General features: G+C 43.0%; 1 protein-coding gene across 3 annotated transcripts in view; it reads left to right on the plus strand.

The window, feature by feature from the left end:
- Positions 1–291: 291 nt before the first annotated feature.
- Positions 292–17081, plus strand: part of Mtus1 (microtubule associated scaffold protein 1) — a 144669-nt gene continuing 127879 nt past the window's right edge. For 2 of the 3 annotated variants that reach the window (XM_040731884.1, XM_040731886.1), the window contains exon 1: positions 292–776. The gene's annotated coding sequence lies outside the window, so the exon portion shown is untranslated. Of the gene's footprint in view, positions 777–921; positions 1210–17081 lie in introns of those variants that run through there. The other variant, XM_040731885.1, reaches the window with a different exon arrangement.

Here is a 17081-nt window from a genome sequence, read left to right on the forward strand (position 1 = left end):
AAGTTTTATATATGCATACAAACATGCATATATTAAATTTACAGCTCTGATTGTCTGACATTCAATGGTTCAGGAACGTTTTGTCTCTCACAGGTAGACTATCAATCTTTAGGAGAAGTCTGCATTTAACTATGCTTAGTTGAGGCCTGTAAGTTCCTCAGTTCGTCCAAGAACAAGGACTTTGTCTTTAAAGTGGTCAGATCTAACTTCTCCGAGTCCCACTACCTTCCCACTTTTTAGCTTAACATCTAACAGCTGGAGTGCTCTTTTCTTTAATGTTTAGTAGGTTCTCGCTAATGATCTGCTCGCAAGCCTGAAGACAATACAGCGCTCAGGTGGAACTCGCCGAGAGCAATCAGTGCTGGTTCTTTACAAGCCCCTGGGCTGATAATTCTGCAACTTTCCCACCTTCCAACCCCCAAACAGTCTGCCATTCAAGAGAAGTAAAAGGACAGGGAACTCAGGCTGCGAGGACAACAAGGAGGAGTCGATTTTCCGGCTAGCCTGTCCGGTCCTGAGGCCCCAAAGCTGGGCACTGCAGAGCATGGCTCGCCCGCTGAAACGTGAGTGATCTGGGGACGCGCGGTGCAGTCAGGTGCGCAGTCAGCAGCCACCCGCATCGCGACCCACGTGGCAACAGGTGCAGCGCGGTCCAGGACCTACGCCCGGGGCTTCCGGCAAGAAGACGTTTAACCTGGGAGCCGGACCTGGCGGGCGACCGTAGTGGAGCTCAGTGGGAGTCTTCGTGACCCAAGGAACTCCCGCAAGTTTCACAGGTTAGCTTCTTGGGGCGCCGCCCCCTGGGCCCCCGCTTGGTCTTTGTCTGGGCTCCAGAAGCTGCCGCGGGCGAGGGGTGAGACTCCCCAGCCCGGGACTCTCCGCCTTCGCTCCTCCCCCTAGTGATCCAGGGCGGGGAAGCTGGGGCTCCCGGGCTCCGGGTTCCCGGTTCCCGCCTGGCTGCCGTCGCCACCGGGGTGCGGGTGCTGATCGGGGTCGAGCTGCGAGCCCCAGGTGTATACGCCTCCAAGGCTGGGCCCGCCCAGGGTGTGGAGGGAGCCCAGCCCCAAGCGGCGGCTCCAGGGAAGGCTCGGGGCTGGCTCCCAGGCTCTGCAGGCAAGTGCGGAGTGGATCACATTCCACCCATCCCGGCCGCGGTGGGGACCTCGGGAGAACCTAGAGCTCAGGCGCGCCGACTGCAACTCACTCACGGTGACCCGAGTGGCTTTCGGGGGGAGTGGGCGGGTGTCCTCGGGGCTTCAAAGTTCGAGGAGTGAGGAGGCTGGGCTCACGTGGGGCCCGCGCAGCTCCTGCAGGACAGCGGGTTGCGGTTGCTGTCACCTTGAAAGTGACCGCGGCGGTGGGTTTAAAGGAGATCTGGTGGACTGTCAAGTTGGCACCCTCGGCCGAAAGCCGCCCACCAAACGCCGGACCCTGACTTAGGGCCTGGCAGCCTCAGGCTTCCGGCTGGGCGACTTGCCGGGGCCCATTCCCAGCTTAAGCAGCCAGGGCAGAAAATATGGGAGAAAGGGAATTGCTGCAGTTTCCCGGTCCTCATGCGGGGTTACTCCCTGCAGCCCGCGGGTATTTAACAAGCTCTATGGAAAAAACGCTCGGTTTTGGTCACCTTAATCACTGCTTAGGTGGACTTAGCTAGAATTACAGGAGGTCTTTGCTCTCTTTTGACTTGTAATAGTGACGAATTTAAATGTTTTAAAAACCCAACTTGTCTAGTGGTACCCATTCTTGCAAAGTGCTATTTTTAAATTGTTAGTGTTCTAGGAAAGGAAACCAGTGTATTTTGATTGTCTAAAACCAGAGTCTTAGGCAAAACAGGAGGAAGGAGAGCTTTCATGTTTTGCCAGGTGATTGGAGTTCAATCATGGTATCAAATCACAGCGCCGTGGGGGTGGTGGTGGGAGTGAATTCCGGGGATCAGGAGACAACTTGGAGGGAGGAGGGCAAAAAAGAGGCGGGGTCGTGCTCCCCTGAACCTATGACCTCCATATGGAATGCTTTACAAATAGGTTATCACTTTAAATAATTCGTCATCTCCCGTTTTCTCCAGCAGGTCCTTCAGGGCAATCAGTCTATAGTCTGTTGTGTGGGTGTGCTTGAACTCATTGTTTACAGGTTCATCTCGCAGGAACTCTATTCCATAAGAAAAGTTATGCAAGCAAAATAAGCAAAGCCTTATTCTTAACCTGTTAAAAAAAAGGTATAGAATTTAGTTTAAAATAATTAGGAAATAGTGTGCTTTGTGTTAATTTTTCCCACCTGTGCCCCACCCACGTACGCCGGAGCCAAGAGCTCATATACCAAGCACCTGGATTATCACGGATGTCTGCCTCCACCCTCATCTGTTCCTTTTAAAACTAGATTTATGTGTGTGGGGGGGGGGGGATCGTGTTTGGAAGAGGTATCTATCTTTTAATTAACCGTTAGGAAGGGCAATTTTTGTAGTGCTTAATAGGATTGAATTCTGGGCAAATATTGAGTAGAATATTTGGAAACTAAATTTGAGTTACACGGATTAGGTGTTTAAAGAAACATGTCACGTAGCGACCCGGTTTGCTCTGACTTCAAAAGGAATGAATGATGTTTACAGTTTGGTACATTCAGAAGAGTCAACCCTACCATCTATTTCTTTCCTATGTAAAATATTACGAAAAGTCCTCCATTGTACTGAGCCTTTAACATCCTAGTTTATTGTTACAGTATACTCTAGATGTATCAATTTGCTTAACCTTGGTTTTATAAGCCGAACTTTTCATTTGCAGACTGTTATTAGATATGCTACTGCAACATTTATCTTTTAAAAATTTTGTATTCGAGTTTTGTTTCTTTAGGATAATGTCCTTGGAAATCACAGTTGGTGATTCAAAGTTTTTAAAAAAAAAATACTGACGTTTGGTTTCCAAAGCTATTTAGGCAAACTAAGCTGACCAGCTCTGAGCTCTTGTGTTACATTTTAACTCAGGTAATTATCCTTAAAAGGAAGTATTGTTGTCAGCTTTATAAGGGAGCTGTGCTATCTCAGTATTTAACTTTCCATTCTGTGATTGCAAATGTTATCAAGCACCTCACCCATGTTCCCAGTTTTTCTTTTTTTCTTTAGGCAGGGTTTCTCTGTGTAGCTCTGGCTGTCTTGGAACTCGTCCTGCTAACTAGACAGGCCTTGAACTCAGAAATCTGCTTGCCTCTGCCTCCAGAATAGTGGGATTAAAGGTGTGTGCCACTATGCCCGGCTAGTTTACTTTCTTTTAAATTCAGTGTAGTATATTTTCTTTTTTGGGATATTGGTGCTTTTCTACTCATAAGCCAACAACCTGAAAGAGGCTTTTATATCCATTCATATTGCAGATATTTTCCTCAGTTTGCATTTGCCCTAGTAACACCTTTATGGTTGTTTTGACTTACAGAAGCAGGTTTTTCTCAAAATGGAATTTTAGTATGAATCATTGTTTGAGCCACATATGGCTGTTATTTCTTCTGGAATTCTGGGTTAAATTCTTTTTACATGTAGCACTACAACTTCTGTGTTCTGGAGTAGCTATTGTGTACTTTTTTCTGCACATTGTTAATGAGAAAGTGTCAAGTGTGATGTATGTCCTTAGGGCATTTCTGGCTGGAAAAATGGCACAGTTTGCTTCTTAAAAGGACCTGGGTTTAGTTTCCAGCACCGGTATCAATGTGCTCACAATTGCATGTAACTCCAACTCCAGGGGAACTAGTATTTTGTTTTTGGTTTTTTGTTAGGCTTTGGTTTTTGGAGATGGGCTGTCCCAGAACTAGCTCTGTAGACCAGGCTGGCCTTCAACTCACAGAGATCCACCTACCGTTGGGATTAACCGTGTGCACTTTGTAAGCTCTTGCACTCAATCAGAACAGAATGTTTAGAGGAAATCTATATAAATCTTGGCTGAGAATTTTCCTGGTTCTTTGGGACCTGAGGAATCTTAAACCATAGGTTGCCCATTTAATCTCTAAGACTTTTTTTTTCTCCTAGAAACCTGCAATTACCCTAAAACTTGAGTTGAACACATACATATAATGAAACTCTTAGAATGTATGTAAGCTTGATGTGTCTTGCTTTGCTCCACCCTAAAGCTAAAGAATGTAATAAAAGCAATCTAAATCTAGGTATTTTGTAGTGGTGGTAGTACACGTTAATCCCAGCAACCCGTTAGGCTGAGTTTGAGGCCTACAGGACAGCTAGAGCTGCACAAGGAAACCCTGTCTCAAAAAACCAATCAAATCTGGCTGAGAGACCAACAGGAGACTGATCTAGACTCCATGAATGTAGTGCCAGGGAGGAGGCCACAGAAATCACTGGGGCCTTGTGTAGTAGATCAGTATTTACCATGGTTAATGAATGATCTTTGGGAGCCCAGTCCACATGGAGGGATGCTCTCTCAGCCTGGACACATGGGGAAGGGCCTAGATTCTGCCCAGGATGAGATGACAGACTTTAGAGATTCCCCCCAAAGAGGATTTCACCCTCCCTGGAGAATGATATGGGGATTTGGTGGGGGGGGGGTTGGGGACTGGTGGAGGAACAAGGGAGGAGGGGTGGGAGAGGGAGCTGGGACTGACATGTGAAGCATTCACGTTTCTAATTTAAATAAAAACATATTGAGAGAGAAAACAAATCAATGAACAAACCAACCTCCATCTGATATTACCACCAATGTATTTTGTCAGTGATAACAATCAACATAGATCTATGCTTCCCTAGTATTTTGGAGCAAACCTTTTAACTTGTTGACTATCTTATCAGTATGGCTATATAGTCTGTGAGCATTTGAATTCATTTATGGTACTGTAATGTGTTCTGTGCTATCAACAGAGCCAACAAGTCAATACTTAGTGATGCCTTTGCAGAGACCTTTTAGCTTTTATCTTGCGTTTAAATATGTTTGAATGCGTTTTGTGTGTAAGAACATTTAGTCTAAATATATGGATGTGCATCACATGCATGTCTAATGTCTACAGAGGTCAGAAGAGGGTGTCAGATCCCCTGGAATTGGAGTTATAGATGGTTGTGAGCCAGGATGTGGGTATTGGGACCTGAACTAAGGTCCTCTGCAAGAACAACTTGTGCTCTTAAACACTGAGTCATCTCTCTAGCCCCTTGGCTGGCATTTTTATGGTATCCAAAGAGGTGGAATTGTGATAGCAAGGAACCTGAATGACCCAACATCAAGTATTTGTAATAGCATTAGGCTTGGGAAGAGACGGCATCCTTGTCCTTATCCCAAAGCTACATGGCACTGGATCATGTGGTTTGGTTAGATCATGACTAGAGCTGGGTCTGATGATGTATGACTGCAAATGTAGCAGTGGGAAGGTAGATACGTAAGACTGGAATGCTCAAGACCACTTCTGGCTACAAAGTAAGAAAGCATGGCCAGTTTGGGCTACATAAGTCTCTAACTCAAAAGTACAGTGTCAAAGTCTACAGAATCACTTTACATGTGATATGATGGACCATCCACGTGGACTATTCAGAGAACGTATCGTTAAGGATTTCTATGTGACAGCTCAAATGCTCCAGATTATTTTATTTACTCATTTATCTTTTATGTTCCAGGTTTTATGATGACCGGGAAATGTTATGCTTCTGACTCGGTTGTCTTTTGTTCAAGTGAATTTTTTATTGTAGTTGAAATCATGTACTTACTAAGGAACTATATTATACCATCAAAACAAAATCTGTAGAAAAATTTAAATCCTTGGGATTGGAAAACTGTGATTTGTGACCCTGGAGATGATGAAGTCTGTCTCTAATAGCCCATTTGCAGTTTTTTTTTTAAATCAGAATTTGGTTTTGTATAAATTGCTGATACATGTATTTTCTTGATGTCCAAATCTATAGTTTACAATTTTCTCTAATTTCCTACACTATTAATAGATTAAACTATTCTTTTGAAGGGGACAAGGGCCTTCCAAAGCTTGAGCTAGCTCTATAATAGAAGCCTGATTGTGCTTGTAGATCTTTAAAGATGTCACTGAAAGGGGCAAGTGTATAATCAGCTCCTTTCTTTCATACTGTCCGTAGGCTCTCGGGATGAGAGTAAGAACTGCCGTTCATGGTTTATGTTTGGGCATCCATAGATGCCTCCAGTAGGAAATGACACTCAACTGACAGACAGAGGGAGGAAGGGAGCATGCTAGGGACTGAAGACATGTGGTCCTCCTCTGTAGGAAAAGAGAGGCTACTTGGAATGGCTCAGCTAGCCTGAAGTCTTTTTTTTACACAGTCTGCTTTGACAAGCATGCAGACTTTGTTTGCAGTCTCCATCCTTTGCTTAGGATGGTTCAGTATCATCAGGACTGAATGTGACTGTTTCTTCTTTGAAACGTTTATTTCTAAGCCAGGTTTCATAAGGGATTGTCTTGATGGCAGTTACAGTTTTTGAAATGACTTCAATGTTCCTTGAAAACAAGTTGCCATCTTTTCTTGTGGGACGTTTTTCCATGATGGCATGAAGTATGACTTTCGCTTTGTTCACATGGCCCAAGATAAAGAATATGCACTTTGGGATGATATATTTGGGGTTAGTCTTTGTAGAAAAATACAGTAAAAGTGTATTTTCCTATACAGTGAACTAATTTGCTCCAGATTGAGTCTAGAGGCATCTCACTTAATAGCCTCCAGGCTCCAGAAGTATGAACATGCATACAAATCTTGAACATAACAAGCTTTTTGTTTATTAAGGCCAGTCAGTTTTCCTTGGATTACATTGTAAACTTCATATTGAACAGTAAAAGTGTATTATGTCTTGCCAGCAGGCCCATATCTTATTAAGGATGCTAATATGCATGCATTAGTTACACAAGTAAGAATAAGAGAAAGTACACATCTTGTCTCCTATGTAACTTAGAAGGGATTTTGTTTCAAGGTTGTGAAACTAAATATCATCTTAAAGTCATTTTAAGTTTCTCTTAAGACACCATTGCTTTTTGTTTAGGCTTTGTTTAAAAACTGAACAGTGGAAGGATGAAGTTGCATCCCCTATTTCTCAGACTAATTGGAAAGGAGGAAAAACTTGTAAGGAATCGCTTCATGCTATTGCAGTGTGTGGAGAAATCACTGGGTTTATGTTTGGAGAGTGGCAGCTGAGGTGCAGGATGGACTAATGAGTCTCAGTGAGATGCTTTGGGCAAGATTTCTATGCCACTATCTACCTTAGTGTGCTTTTAATACTGATCTGTACCTTGAAAATAAACTGTATTTTAAGTTTGACGCCAAACTCACTGTTAATGTGAAGGCAGGTTGATCACAATTACCCTGATTGCATTCCCTAAAAACATTTCAGGGAAATTTGGGACCTAAATTGGCCTGGAGAAAGACATTTTTTTTCCTTGGGAAGTATCCATACTTAGAATAGCACGAAGAGGCAGTAAGAGGAAGAAGTATAAAGATACATTCTTTTATAAATAAGCATGTTGCTTAAAAAATATCTGTCAGTGGTTGCTAAGTCTTGACTGATGGGCTGTTACCTTATCATCTATGCTTTTTGTATAATGGTAATGTGCTAATATTTAACTCAGGTGTCATTTACATGTACAGCAATTTGGAAGAAAAATCAACTTTTCTTCACTTTTTTTTTCAGATAAGCAGTTCATACATAGATGTTAAATAGTGTTTGGTGTCACATGATAATTTCCTTTTATGTTCATCTTGTAAATTTTAAAAAATGAGATTTTACTTATTTTCAATATTTTACCTGTATGAGTGTTGGCCTGAATTTTCAAAGGCCAAAGGATGGTGTCGGTTTCTCCAGGGACTGGAGTTACAGATGGTTGTGAGACACCATGTAGGTGCTGGGAATCAAACCCCTGATCCTCCGGAAGAGCAGCCAGTGCTCTTAGCTGAGGAGCTATCTCTCCAGTCCCTGGTAAATACTTCTTGATCACTGTTAATGATTAATGATATTAAGTTGGAACTGTGTGTCTGTTTAAAACATAATTCACTTAGCTAGCTAGCCTTGAGAAATAAAAATAGTAGCCAATATAGACTTAAGCAATCTAAGATGTGCCATTCAAATATAGACCCACCCTATTTCCTCTCTGTCAAACCGATTGAACTGTATTTACCAGAATACTAGCTAAATAACCTTGTACTATAAAAAGTCTTTAACTTTTATTATCTAGTAGACTTCCTGTATTGATATACATTTTAAGGTATGTTAAATAGTTGAAAATCTGTTTGCCTACTACTACTAACTTAATCCTATAGGTTTGACTTGAGTGAGGATTGCAGAAGGTTCAACTTCCTGTTGAGTAACAAGGATTGGAAAAATAAAAAAATGGATTAGGAAGGGCTGAGTCACCCAGGATCTCTTGACTATGAAAAACGCACTTGGTTTTTTATTATTAGATGCTCAGTCAGGACTTCACATATAGAACATGTCGATACAATTATGCTTCCATGCTGTATTCTAGATAAAAAGGCATGAACATAATCCCTGCTGCTAGAATCTTGTATTTAGCTTTGATCTGTTTTAAGCCCTATTTGGGACTCCCCTGTGCTCCTAATGCTGTAAGGTAGAGAGGGGCAGAGATTTGGAAGGGCTTTGGCTTGACTTCCCAGAGGGTGTTGGCATTTATATTACAAGAAATATTCTCATGAGCGTTACACAAAATTTATTACAGTCTCAACTATGTTGGAAACCATGTCTGCTGTCTTGACCAAGTTGTGCTAAGAAACTTGGTATCTGAAGAATCCTCACTGGACTTGGTCACCCAGTTTATTCAGGATCCTGAAACAAAAGGCTTGTAAATTCCAGGCCAGACTGTGCAAGAGAGCAAAGCCCCTGCCTTGAAATAAGAAGTAAAGCGAGAGCTGGCTGGGGTTATGGCTCAGTGGCCTATGTTGCCCAGTAAGTCTGAGATCGTGGGTTCAAATTCAGGAACCCATGCCCTGCAAATAGTTCTTTATTCCTTTTCTCTGTTTTGAGTCAGAGTACCACTGTGTCACCCCAACTGGCCTGGGACTTGCTGGGGTAGTCCAAGTTCATCCTTGAACTAACAGAGAACCTCCTGATGCTGCCTCTTCAGTGCTGGGATTAAAGCCACATGCCGCCACCTGTGGCACGAATAGTTCTTTCAAATCTTTTAGCCATAGATCTGGGGAGTGCCAGCCTACAATCCCATGGCCAGAGAGTCTGGGAAACAGAACCTTCATTCAGTGGCTGATGGAAGCAGAGGCAGACTCTCATGGCTAAGCACTGAGCTGAACTCAAGAAATCCAGTGACAGAGGAGGACTGATGACCAAAGGGGTTAAGACTGGGTTGGTTTTACCCCCAGAAACAGCTGATCTGACAAGGGTTAGCTCTTGAATCCCAGACTGATGCCTGGGAATCCAGCATGGGACTGATCAAGACCCCCAGAATGTGGGTGTCAGTGAGGAGGCCTAGGTAATCTATTGAGCCTTGGGTAGTAGATCAGTATTTATCCCGGGTATACAAATGGACTTTGGACTCCCATCCAACAATGAGAGATGCACTCTCACCCTGAACTCTTGGGGGGGAGCGTCAAGGCCCTCCCCTGGATGAAATGACAGACTATGGGCATCCCCATGGAGGGCCTCACCCTCCCTGGGGAAGTGAAGGGATATTGGGGGGGGGGGTTGGTGGGAGGGCACGGTAGGAGGGGAGGGAAAGTGAGAGGGATCTGGAATTGACATGTGAAGCAACCTTGTTTCTAATTTAAATTTAAGTTTAAAAATAAAAAATATATATAAAAAACAAATATCTTTTAGTCACTTGTACAATTTCCCTCATCAGACATTTATTGTGCACTGTGACTGCCTTACTTTCTATGAGTACTGTTTTACATTATATTTTGTATGTGTTTGACAAGAGAGTTGAACCCTTACGGTGCTGGGTGAATTTGTACTGTGTGAGACTAGTGTGGCCTGGAATAGTAAGTTTTCTAGACGGCCTGGGAATTTGAAGGTGCGTTCCTCAGTTACAGGTGCTGGAATCACTTTAAGTCAGATGTTCATTTCCTTGGAGGTTTGTTCCCTACTTTCCTCATTTGCTTCTCTGGCCCTCCCTTCTTGTTCAGTGTTACTCAGGAGGTGAAGAATGAAGGCAGCTCGGCCTGTCTTGGGTTCTGGAAAAGGATGCATTAGGAGACAGACAGGTATCAGAGAGCAGGAAGGCACAGAGATTCATAGTCTAAGTTCCTACTTAGTTATGAGGAGCCACTCGGGTATCTGGCACGCCCTGTGCAAGTACTTTTGCAGAGTTAATTCCACCTGTGATAATTTATTATCGTCTGTTTGTGCAGTCGTCACAAGCTGACCATTTCTCTTGAGTAGAGACTTGGGCTGTTCTCTTGCTAGTGAGAACTTACAGACGAATCCAGATGACTTTGCCGTCTGAGAATGCTCTCCCCCATATTTCATTTCACGGGATTTGTGCTGAGAAGTTTTCATTTCTGTGACGTGTTCTGCTGGCTCATTAGGGTCTCTGATTATTGAACTTTAATACTTTGAAGTAGTATTGATTTTTTTCATGTTTAAGAAATATTTCTGTTGCTTTTTGATGTTGCTTTATGAAGGTCATAATATAACTACAGAGTAGGGTTTACTAAGTTTGTGTGTGTTTTTTTTTAAGATTTGATATGTATATTGTGCTATCTGCCTGTATGCTTGCAGGCCAGAAGAGGGCACCAGATCTCATGATCGATGTTGTGTACCATCATGGGGTTGCTGGGAATTGAACTCAGGACCTCTGGAAGAGCAGTCAGTGCTCTTAACCTCTGAGCCATCTCTCAGCTTCCCCCCCCCCCTCTGGTTTGCTAAGTTTTAAAATTCTACCATGAATATAAGGGCCCAGTCAATCAAAAGGGAATGGAGGCAGGGGAAAAAGTCTCATTTTTAGAAAAATATTAAACTATTTTATATCAAAGGTATAATTGAAATACATTATGCATTATGTATTTTTTTTTTTCCAAGACAGGGTTTCTCTGTATAGCTATGGCTGTTCTGGAACTCTCTAGACTAAGCTGGCCTTGAACTCAGATCCGCCTGCTCTGGCCTCCAAAGCACTGGGTTAAAAGGTGTACACCACCACACCCTGTTTAACATTGTAGATTTATAACCTGAGATGAAATTCTTTTGTTTTTTGATAGGGTCTTGGGTAGTCCAGGCTGACCTGAAACTTGCCATGACCTTGATCTCCTGCCTTAGCACAGATCTTTATCTTAAATGGCAAGCCTTCTTAGGCACGGTTCAGTAGTATTAACTTTTCTTCTTATTAAGAATTAAGACTAATAAAACAAGTAATTTCAGCAGTTAGTTTTTGTCACCTTGATGTCAGTGAGGAGACCTTGGAGAAACATACTTAGTTATAGTGTTGGCAAAAATGTTGGGAACCAGAACATTTGGAACAGGTGTACATAACAGAACATATACACTGACTGGTTGTACAGTGCTGGTCTCATGGCGCCTATCATCTGTGTTAGTGGTGTGGTTTTTAGTAAGATACCTCTCTCCTATTGGTCAGGACCTGAGGGACAGTATGAATCTCCTGGGGTTATGTCACCACCATGCTGAGTAGTCAGAGGGTAATCAATAGGGGCTTGTAAACTTACCTTTGTCTTTAGTCTCTCCTGATTCATAGGTGGTAATTTTCTTGACTCAGCTCTGGTGAAGGTGTTGCCTGGATTTGTTTATGCTTTTGTGGCAATTAAACTCCATGCACAAGAGCCTAATACCTTTCTTTCTTTCTTTCTTTCTTTCTTTCTTTCTTTCTTTCTTTCTTTCTTTCTTTCTTAAATAATTGGTCTGCACAGGGATTTTTAACCTTATTTATTCTTGAACTCCAGTTTTATAACCTCTTGGTTTTCTTTTGAGCATTCAACTTGGTGAGCTCCTCCTGGTGTTTTCTTATGTTTGAGCTGAATCTTTCCAATCAAAGTCAATATTTCCTTCTTTCATACAGTCTGTAAACTATGCTGCTGGTTTACTACCAGCACATTCTAAAAGTTCTTAGAACTGAGTCATCATTTGAACTCATGTGAGTTGGCTTTAAGGTACTAAAGACCCATTATCTCATTTAACCTTTAACTTAGTTCAAAATACCCATGTTAAAGACTTTCAGTTGCAAATGCCACTGTTTAGGTACACATACACAAAAGTGTATGTTTTTGGGACACACAGTCTTGAGATCAAAGTACATTAAGACTGTTTCTGCCAGGCGGTGGTCGTGCATACCTTTAATCCCAGCACTTGGGAGGTAGAAGCAAGGAGATCTGAGTTGGAGGCCAGCCTGGTCTACCGAGGGAATTCCAGGACAGCCTCCAAAGATCCACAGAGAAACCCTGTCTGGAAAAAACAAAGACGTTTCAATTTCTGGCAGTTGCAGCTCATAACAATGTATTGTGTTTCATTAAAAATTTTCCCTGCCCCTCAGGAGGCAGAGGTAGAAGGATCTGAGTCAAGGAAAAAAACAGAACAAAGTAAAAAATCCCCAAACGATAACAAATTTCCCTTCCTCCTTCCTCCTCCTTTCCCGTCTCCTCCAAAGCTTGAGACAGGGCTTTGCCATGTAGACTAGGATAGCCTAGGACAAATGAGTCTTCTGTCTCTGCCTCTCGTGTGCTGGGTGATGTATTCCATTCCTGTAAGATTTTGTAGTTTTCAGTTTGCTTTTTCAAAAATACCTAATATAGTACATTTTGGGGCTAGAGAGAGGATGACTCAGCAATTAAGAGCACTGGCTGCTCTTGCAAAGAACCCAGATTCAATTCCCAGCACCTGTATGGCAGCTCACAGCTGTTTATAACTACAGTTCCACCCTCATACTGACATAGCATGCAGGCAAAACACCAATGCACATAAAATAAAATAAACACATATAATACATACATATATATATATATATTTGATTTTTCGAGACAGGGTTTCTCTGTATTGCTTTGAAGGTTGTTTGGAACTCACTCTGTAGACCAGGCTGGTATCGAACTCAGAGATCCGCCTGCCTCTGCCTCCCGAGTGCTGGGACTAAAAGCATGTGCCACTATCACCTGGCTGTAATATATATATTATATATGTCTTTTGAGACCGTATTTCTCTGCGTAGCCCTGGCTGTCCTGGAACTCTCTCTGTAGACCAGGCTGGTCTTGAATTCAGAAATCCACCTGCTTTTGTCTCCTGAATGCTAGAAGAATGATTTGACTCACTTCACTTCATTGTCCCAGTTTTGCAGAATAGCACTCCAACGTTTTGGACGTTAATTAAAGATTAATAGGTATTCTTTCCACGACTATTTTTTTTCTTTGAAACTATTGAATCCCTTTATTTTTGAGCTGTGTGAGATAGGTAACGGATGGGACGTAGAGGTGATACTGAGTGAAAATTTAACTAGGAGGTGAGGCCAGGTGCCATCTGGAACTGGAAGAGGCTAATGTCCCATAAGCACCAGTGACATCTGAGTTTAGGTCGTGTCTTGTAGCCATAAAGATGGCAAGGCCTTTTTCTCAAGTGCCTGCTGAGAAATGTACATTGTTAGGACTTTCAAAGAAGGCCCCTTTGAGTGACTTTAACCTGCCTGCACTGTGAGTTAGATGTGTGCCTACCCTTTATGACCCATGGAAAATTTGACAGGTCATCATTTTCAAGAAAAGGGCAGGAAGTTGATGTTTAATAAAGGTTGGGAGGGATAAGGTGAGGTGCCCGTTTGCATAACTACACACACAGTGACATTTTCCAGTTGGCCTTGGTGTGACTTAGCTGGGAAATTATTTCCTTCTGACCAAGTGGAGATTGCAAAGCTGTGACAACTACCCAAAGCTGAGAAGCTGTTCGTGGCCACTGGACACTTTCTGGAAGAGATTTTCATTCAGTCTGAAGTCCAGCTCATCCTCCTCACTTCCTTGACCTTGGACAGACTTTGCTGCCTTTTAGGTAATTTCTTTAACGAGCTGGATATAACTGGCTCAGAGCAAGTAGCTTTTACAGGAGTCATTTCCCTAGTCAGACTACACAGCCTTTGACCACATTTGATAAGACCTGGGTGCGAACGGGTTGGTTTTAATTATTTACTTTTATAAGTACAGTCTAGTCTGTATTGACTCAATACTGTCTTGGAGCTTGATCTGTTTTGACCCCTGCAGGGATGTTCTAATTTTCATTTTGAAAGGCCTGTTTTGATGAAACTGTGAAGGTTTATAATATGATAGGATAGCACAAGGAAAAAAGATACAAACTCGTGTTCATCTTTACCAGGTTATTTAGGGCAGTGGTTCTCAGCCTTCCTAATGCTGCGACCCTGTAATACAGTTCCTTGTGTTGTGCTGATCCCAACCGTACGAGCATTTTTGTTACTTCAAAACTAATTTTGCTACTGTGATGAATCGTGATGTAAATATTTGATATGAAGGATAGGATATGCAACCCTGAAAGGGGTCGTGACCCACAGGTTGGGAATCAGTGTTGAGCAATTGTAAATACAAAAGATCTAAGAGATTGTTGCAGAATGCTGACTTAGATTCTCAGAAGCCTGTTGGCTGGGGAATCTGATTCGCTTTGTTCAGGCTCTGGCTACAAGGGGGTGAGGGGGTGGGGGATGGGGTCAAGGTGGAAATAATTGGGCTGGAGCAGCAAAACTCAAACAAAGAACAGTGGTAGTTCAAGTGGGTAAGAGGGATTAGTTAGAAAGCAGATTACAGAATGAGAACCAAGAAAAAAAAGACACCCAAATCTGTTGGTCTCAACATGAAGTAGTAGGAATGTTCCAGAAACATCCTGCTGCTTATTGGATGAATGACCTTTGAAAAAAGTTAAGATAAAATTAAGTACCCTGCCATTAGGTTTGGTGGTGCACACCTGTAATCCCATCACTGAAGAGACTGAGGCAGAAGGATCTGAGGTTGAATGTTTTTTAGATCCAGCCTGGGATATATAGCAAGACCCTATCTCTCTGAGGCATTTTTTTTTAAGTACCATGAAGTGAAATGCTCCTAGTAACCAACACATAACAAGGACTTAAAATGCCTCCCTTACTCTAGAAAGTATTGTTGACCAGATAAACAAGTTGTTGGGCTTTGGTCATCAGTAATATGAGGTTAATAATTAAGTTTATCATACAAGGTTGTTAAAATAACAGTAGCAGGTATCCATTTGCCATAAAGTTTCCAGAAACTTCGTTTAGCTTCAGCATATTGTTATGCGCTGGATTGGTTCTGTTCTGTCACATAAGAAAGGAAAATGAGGCCAAGATCATGTTGGCTTCCTAGCATAATGCAGTTACTCAGTTTGGTAGCCCCACAAGTAACAGTTGCCCGCCATGTCCTGTGGCTTTGGGATCTGTGGTCATGTACAATAGACTTAATCAAATGTTAGTGGAAGGAGATAATTACATATTTGAGATGGTGTAGTGGAGAAATGCCTATAGTCTCAGCTACTCAGGAAGCTCAGGTAGGAGGATGGCTTGAGCCCAGGAGTTTGTCATCCTAGACAACAGCAAGACTCCTTTAAAAAATTCCACACATTTGAGCTGGACTTCACTGCCTATTAACTCTGTACTTCTGGTTTAACACTTCATAAGAGGGGAGGAGGGATGAGGAAGGTGACTGTCATGTGATTTTTCTAAGAGACCACTGGTGTGAGGATGCTCTGTGGACTTGGAGGAGTTGTGTGTGGATGTCATCTGTCTGTGGAAGAGGTCTGCTGATCCCCCCCATCCCTGCTCCACATGTTGCTGCCCACAGGCAGATGAATGGATTGACAGTGTGTCACAGGGAGTCCTACCTGTCAGTCCCCTAGTGTGCTGAATACTGTGTTTACCCGACTCTTTCTCAAGCGTTTCTGACACTCAAAAACTTTGGATCATATTTCAGAGACATATATCCTGATACAAAACAGTGCCTTTTGAAGTAGGTGACTCCCTTAGGGATCCCAAAACTGGTGTTGCTGAGTTCTGGGTCTGCATGGAATTATGTTGCAGGCGCCTCCTGAATTCCTGTGTTTACCTGCTGTCATTAGGGTTTGTTACCTGGCCTCTAGAGCGCCCAGCTTCTGACAGTGCTCACGTTTGGCTCGTTCATCTCTTGCCATTCTAGTAACTACAGAATCAGACTGAACACACATCATGATTCTCCTAAATAGAATTTACTTTTTCTGTAGCAGCTTGCTCATGAATATCCAGTTTGTCCCTTTTGTAGGGAACACATAACTCAACTATGCACATCCTCTCTGCACACCCTCGCTGCACTCCCTCCAATGACCCCCTCCTCTCTGCACACCCCTCCTGCTCTCTGCACGACCCCGCCTCTGCACGGACCTTCCCCTGCACGGCCCCTCTTCCCTGGACAGCCCCCGGGTACACTTCTCTCTCTGTATGCCCTCTTTTCTGTGTGCTGGTGAGTGTGGTGTTTGTGGTGATGCCCATGAGCAGGGTCAGTGTGAGCTGTTCTTCTTCTAAGGGTCCATTGGCCTTTGCCCATGTCCTCCTCCGTGTGTCTCTAGAGGGTGGGAGATTACCCCCCAATGCCCCTCTACTACCTTTTTACTTTATCTGAGGTTCTAGATGCAGATCTGCAAGCCAAGGGTGTTTGGTAGCAAAGTGTTTACCAGGATGGCTGACTGGGATTTACAATGTACCATGGTTTTCCTAAGTCAATGTTTATAGAGCCCAAACTAAAGGAATGCTTTTTATCTGCAGTTGTACACTCCATTTTGTGCCAAGATGTCCTTTATAACTTGACAGTGGTTGACTTTGCTCTGGCATGCCCTTGATAGTGGTTTAAAAGCTAGTGCTCCTGTGTTGCCTCTCTAGAGTTCGGAAGGGAACGTTTCATGATTACCTGAGATAAGAGAGGCCAGGAGGACTCACCGTGCTCCCTCATCCTCAGGGAGACACCCTGACCATGTTCCCCACAAGTGTTAGCTTGAAGCTCCTCCAAGGTACCCTGGGAGCTGGTCACATCACTGTTTTTTTTTTTTTTTTCTTTCTCCATGAAGGCATCTTATTCACCACTGTGTCCCCAGTCAAACAACCGGCACATAGAAGATTCAGAAATGTTTGTTGACTGAATGAAAGCTACTGTATAGAAAGGCTCCTCT

This window comes from Mesocricetus auratus, unplaced genomic scaffold, assembly GCF_017639785.1.
Source record: "Mesocricetus auratus isolate SY011 unplaced genomic scaffold, BCM_Maur_2.0 Super-Scaffold_100026, whole genome shotgun sequence".
NCBI lineage: Eukaryota > Metazoa > Chordata > Mammalia > Rodentia > Cricetidae > Mesocricetus > Mesocricetus auratus.